This window comes from Brassica oleracea, chromosome C3, assembly GCF_000695525.1.
Source record: "Brassica oleracea var. oleracea cultivar TO1000 chromosome C3, BOL, whole genome shotgun sequence".
Lineage (NCBI taxonomy): Eukaryota > Viridiplantae > Streptophyta > Magnoliopsida > Brassicales > Brassicaceae > Brassica > Brassica oleracea.
The window spans coordinates 52,271,096-52,276,548 of NC_027750.1; positions in this window are offsets into that span (position 1 = coordinate 52,271,096).

The window sequence follows — 5,453 nt, forward strand, 5'->3', positions numbered from 1 at the left end:
CTAATCAACCCCGAAAATTAAGTTAGATAAAAGGTGTCATCGACGAGGATCATATCTGTATTAATTTCATACTTTTCAATCTCTCTGCAATCTAGTTGCGGTTGATTAGGACGTACGATTTTTCTATAAACTTCGTTGCCATATACTGAAACGTTACTAGTAGTTTCTTGCACTTGTAATATTCATATTGTCAAGTCAAGTCTATAAATGTACATGTTTTTGTTTAAAACAAAATAAATACAACAATGTCCCGACAGAGCACTATGGCCTGTAATTGTTATCAGAAGCGATCAATTTTGAAATGATATATGATGACTCCCAACGATTTATTACAAAACCAACATTTTGGGATCAATAATGTCATCCCAATCGTTTCGATCAATAATGTCATCCCAATCGTTTCGATATTGCTTTAAAGTGAGGGTAAAGCAAGCAAATTTGTATAGTTTGCTTCATTTCGTCTCAAAATATGATGTTATCGATCATATACCATTAATATAACAACGACCTATATATTGTACCCTCCGTTTCATAAATAATGTCACTTTGACATTTTTCACGTATATTAAGAAAATGATTGAAATGCATTTAAGTTCTTATTAATTACACATATTCAACTAATAGTAATTTAGATAAATAAAATTATTTATAAAATCAATGCATTTTTAATTATTATTGAGCTAAAAGTTGCATTGAAATTCTAAAACGATATTTTTTTTGTAACAAAAAAAAAATGTTAAAATGAAACTTAGTATTAGTACGAAACAGATAGAATATTGCTTATATCTATATCTAGCAGTCCTACGATGTCAATATAATTTCTTACAAAAATATATAACCCAAATAATTTGTCAATTATTTAATGATCTCTGTCGTATAGCTGTCATACAATAATTTTTTTTCAAGACAAAAGAGAGAAATTGAAATAAATTCATCAAACATCACAAACTATGAAATTAGCGAATTAAAACAAATATATTTTCAGATAATCATGGACCGTCAACGGTCAAGCAAGAGCACGTTCCTCAGTAACCCAGTTATTTGACTTTTTTGGTCTGGTTGCCCTACAACTATAACTCCCCCAACTAACTTTCATTTATTGCAGTTTCAACAAACTAAACAAAAATGGCATTAAGAACCAATTAATCTTGTTGCCCAATAAAAAAAAAAAGAACCAATTAATCTTAATCAATTTGGGCGCTAGTACATCGTGACATAGATCATGAACGCCACTTGTAAGTAAAAATAGTTATTCGTAGCGTTAATTAAGGCTAATGTACTATATATATAGTTTTGCTGGTTAACACAGATATTTGAGTTGTAGATTTGATTAATCAAAATTTATTCTGTGGCGAAAAAGTTTTCAAATTTAATTTGTGTATGAAATGTAGAATTAAAAACCCTTAACAAGATGGTTTCGGCATCATGCATGCACACCTTTCAGTTTTGACTAAATTATTATTTTATTAATATCATGATTTATTGGTTAACAGAAAAAAATAAGTACAATGTGTTTCTGTGAATCTTCATCTATTTGGTTTACTTTCACGCATGAACACTTGGCCATAAAAGCTGTTGTAGTTTTTGTTTTTTACAGTATCATCATGGTATGATATGTATTTAGCTTGGTTCAAAACTCCGCAACGAATCACTTGCAGGAGTTTCAATTTCGTATCCCCGTGAACTAGCTATTCCATCACTGCCAACTAAAAAAATGAACATTTATATATACGTGGGGGAGAAATGATCGTGATCAAGCCCCGTAGAGACACCTCTGATCACATGTACATTTGCTCTTGTTATCTATCCTAAATTCTTTTTAATAAAATTTAGTGGGGTTACTTAACTTTTTTTGTGGATATACTTAGCCCTCAGTCAGCTTGCAGAAGAGGAAAAAATTTATTGGACTCTTTGCTGCACTATAAATGCAGTAGGAATGACGTTAACGTGTAATATAGTATGATCACGTTAATAAATCTTATTACAATGCGACCGACGTTAACGTATGACGTTACTGATAACTAAAAAGAGTTCAAAATGAAGTTTGATTTTTCTGATAACTAACAAAAATGTTCAATTTAAGTCCATATTTTGATTTTCCTTTTGGATTCTATATATATCTTTCGACTGTTGATGGGTTCACCACTCTTTACTGTTATGTCGGCTTGTTTCCGCAGCCTGCATACTCCAAGTTACTTATGTATATACATAGTTTTGATATCGTTTACCAAGATATATAGCACCTTAGTATATGTCACTGGTCCTATATACTGACTGAAAATTAAATATGAATATATAAGAATAGCGATTTAATATAATACCATGATTTTTACCAGCAAAAAATAAACATAATACCAATATAAAAGGAATCGAAATTTGTTTTTTTTTGGCTGTTTTTTTGTCATCGAATTAAAAAATATCAAAATTCTAAAACATAATTCTTTTAAGAACGGAGTGAGTATTATTTTGTCTATTATTAGACAACATAAAAGTCTACATAGATAATAAACACATACTCCTCCTGTTTCACAAAGATTAGACTTTCTAACGTTTTTACACATGTTAAGAAAACACATTAAATCACTATAATAAATGTATTGTTTTTTTGCAAATTTTAATTTTTAATATTTTTTAACCAATAATAATTCAATAAAATTAATTAATTGTTTTAAAGTTTACAATTTTTCCATAGAAAACACAAAATATCTATCTTTGTGAAATAATTTTTTTTCTAAAACATTTATCTTTTTAAAATGGATGGAGTATATTTTTATATATAAACTTCATTTTCACACACATAAGTTCAAAAGTCTACGTAGCTCTGCATTGTGAGATACTGATTATTCAAGTAACTTATGCGTGCGAAAGTCCTTGGAAACTCCAGACTCGCCCTGGTTCAGCTACTTCGAAACAACTCAGATCATGTTTATTGCAGGTCTCTTAGGTTGGAATTTTTAGCGTAATATAAAATACGGTCTCTTAGATTTTAACTAAAAACACTAAGAAACGTCTCTTAAATAAAAGATATAAGATAAATCACTTAGTTTTTTTAGTTAAAAGTTAAAATACCGTATCTTATATTACGCTAAGAACCTCAGACTAAAAAACATGCAATAAACATGCTCTCAGCGTCTCAGACTCTCAGCCACAACGATCAAAATATATTACTGACGTACTATTTTCTGAACTATAGTTTGAACCACCGAGTTCAAAAATGCATCATATGCCCAGTTTATAATTTCATTTTATATGTCAAAAATGCATCACATGATCGGTTCATCAATTAATCTATATTTAACAAAATAGCAATTATGCATGTATATGTATAAACAACTATAAAACCCTTTAACAAAAAAAAATGTATAAAAAACATATATACACAAGGCGTACGTATAAGCCACCGCCCTATTCTGATTATTGCATGTCGAAAAAGATTTTTCACAAAGAGTCCGCGTGAAATTAATGCCCAGCCAAACTCTACTTAATTTCCACTCTTTCATTTTTTAAAATCGAATTTTCGAAATGAATGTAGGTTTTTGTACAGCGATAGACTCCACCACTTTATGCAATTAGTTCAATTTTCTTACAACCGAGTATTTGAAGTTTTTAACCGAAACCTTCATATTCTTCAATATATAATCTGCAACATTCATTTGAATTCTAACATAAGCAATGGTAATATACCCCACGGCCCACGTCGAATACTGGTGTAAATTTTTTTGATTTATTGCTGCATATATAAATGTTACAGTTAATATATATATATCTAATTTAGAGAAAATAATCTATATGACCTCATTATTACATGGTGTAATTTTTACAAAAAAAAAAAATTGGTGTAATTAATAACAAAACATGAAAAACATGACTTCATGAGTGAGACAATTAACTACATACGTACTATTTTTCTTACAACAATCAACCTAAAACTGTAGGAACTTGAATAAGATTGTAAAAATTTACGATTAAAAAAATGGATATATCCGTATTAAATTTCTTTTGTCTTTAAGCTTTCAGAATGATTTCGTTAGACAATTTGTAAGTTAACTAAAGAGACACATTTTGATTTATTTTTTACAGTAAAATGTGATACTTGTTTTAAGAACAAAGCCGCTAGTATAGCCAATATAGACAAAAGTTTTCTTGGTAAATTTTGAAAATTCTATTTATTTTCATGAAAACCAAGTCCACGACTAATTCTTACATAAAGTAAGACTAATTTCAAAACCACAGTTTTCAAAATTACAAGAACCATTAGTCAATATATACTATATATACAATTTAAACTAATTACTTTGTTTCAGAAAAAAAAAACTAATTACTTATAAAATTTCTACCAACCAGACGATAGGATCGATCGTGTTTGAATATTATATCCAAAACTTTCGTTATCAATTTCTCAAAACGAAGTTATTAGTGAGACGACAAGTCCATTTACCACGAAAATACATTTCACAGAGTTTGCTCTTTCTTTAACCCCATAAGGGCAATATTATTGGTTGGACAAAATTTTGTCGTTAGAATAAATTAGTATTATTTTTTAGTTAGGGACAAATGCATAAGGACTTTTTTAATTTTGTTGATTATTGGTAGGACAAAAAAAGTCCTTTCTATATTTTCACACATTTATTTTAATGTATGATTAGATATAAAAGATACATTTTAAATAAAACATAAAAGAGAAGTTTAACATTAAATTGAAAGTAAAATAGAATTAGAACAAAAAAAAAATTTAAATGGAAACAAACATTTTATTAAATTCATAAAAACTTATAAATTACATGTTATCTGGACGATGTCTAAATTTTACCATATATTTTCAATCAAATCATATTTTAAATTATGATGGGTTTGTATATTGCGAACGCTCGTCCGACGATCTATTGTATTGCCGACCGGCGAAGGCATATTGACGGAAAATCTTAACATATCACTTTCTTGAAATCCAGGAACCACATATTGTGTCCTTGATGCCCGTTCATCCTCCACAATCATATTATGGAGAATGATACATGCTCTCATAATATTTCTTATCTTGTGTTTATCCCATAAATTAGATGGATTTCTGACGACGACAAATATAACTTGCAGAACTCCAAAGGCACGTTCAACATCTTTCCGTACAGATTCTTGCTTCTTAGCAAATAATGAATGTTTCTCAGTTTGTGGTAGACGGATAGATTGAATAAAAGTCGCCCAGTCAGGATAAATCCCATCAGTGAGATAATAGGCCAAATGATACGTATGACCATTAACATAGAAGTTAACTTCTGGTGCTATTCCGTTAATAATGTCATCAAAAACTGGAGATCGATCAAGAATATTAAGATCGTTCATCGTACCTGGTGCTCCAAAAAAGCATGTCATATCCAGAGGTCGTAATCAGCCACCGCCTCCAACACAATTGTTGGTTTTTCGGTTCCTCGTGAATACATTCCTTTCCAAGCGGATGG